Source organism: Ctenopharyngodon idella, chromosome 23 (genome assembly GCF_019924925.1).
Source record: "Ctenopharyngodon idella isolate HZGC_01 chromosome 23, HZGC01, whole genome shotgun sequence".
NCBI lineage: Eukaryota > Metazoa > Chordata > Actinopteri > Cypriniformes > Xenocyprididae > Ctenopharyngodon > Ctenopharyngodon idella.
The window spans coordinates 10,763,979-10,764,760 of record NC_067242.1 but is presented as its reverse complement, the minus strand read 5'-3'; positions in this window follow the sequence as shown (position 1 = coordinate 10,764,760).

Genomic DNA, 782 nt, shown 5'->3' with positions numbered 1-782 from the left:
ACAATTTTTTTTTACATGTTTACGCTGGAGTTTAGAAACAGCGACAACTACTGACCACTTTGAAAAGTGAATCAAATTAATCGGGCTGCAGAGTGTCTGACTTTTACGCGTTTTTAGTTTATTGTTTAGATTATCACTTATTATTATGTATCCTTTTAGTCAAGTGAATATTTTCAGGGTTTATTTTTGAAATTCATTCCTGCATAGACACAAGGTATAATATAAAAACAAAACATTGAACATTTCCACTGTCCAGAACAAAAAAATATGCAGTTTTCATAACTCTTGATAATTTTTAAACGTTACTGCGTTGTAGAAAGATAAGTTCATTTAATACATATTAAAAGACAGTTCATTTAATACATATTTGTTGTCACAATATGGGATAAGTTGTCACAATGTAGCCTGCCGCATTAAACTGCCTATAGGCTTTTGAGTAAAATTTAAACAGCTTTGTGCAACTAAGCTTAATCTGATATCCCATGACATGAATTTGAATGGCATTTCCTGAAACCAAAGCCAAAAAAAACAATATGCTGCTCAGAATCTTTCCAATGAATGAATTCAGTATGTATTTATTTAAACCTCTCTGAAGTTCTGTGGGAAGTTCTTGTGTTTATTGTATTGTCTCATGGAAATGGTCTTCAATTGTTTTGTCTATAGTGCTCCGGAAGTGCTTCATTTGAAAGCTCAACATGCCACTTGAATGTCTTGTAAACTGGCATGAATAAAATATTTACCAGTGGGAAATTATTTCTGCATTATTTAGACTCATTATCACA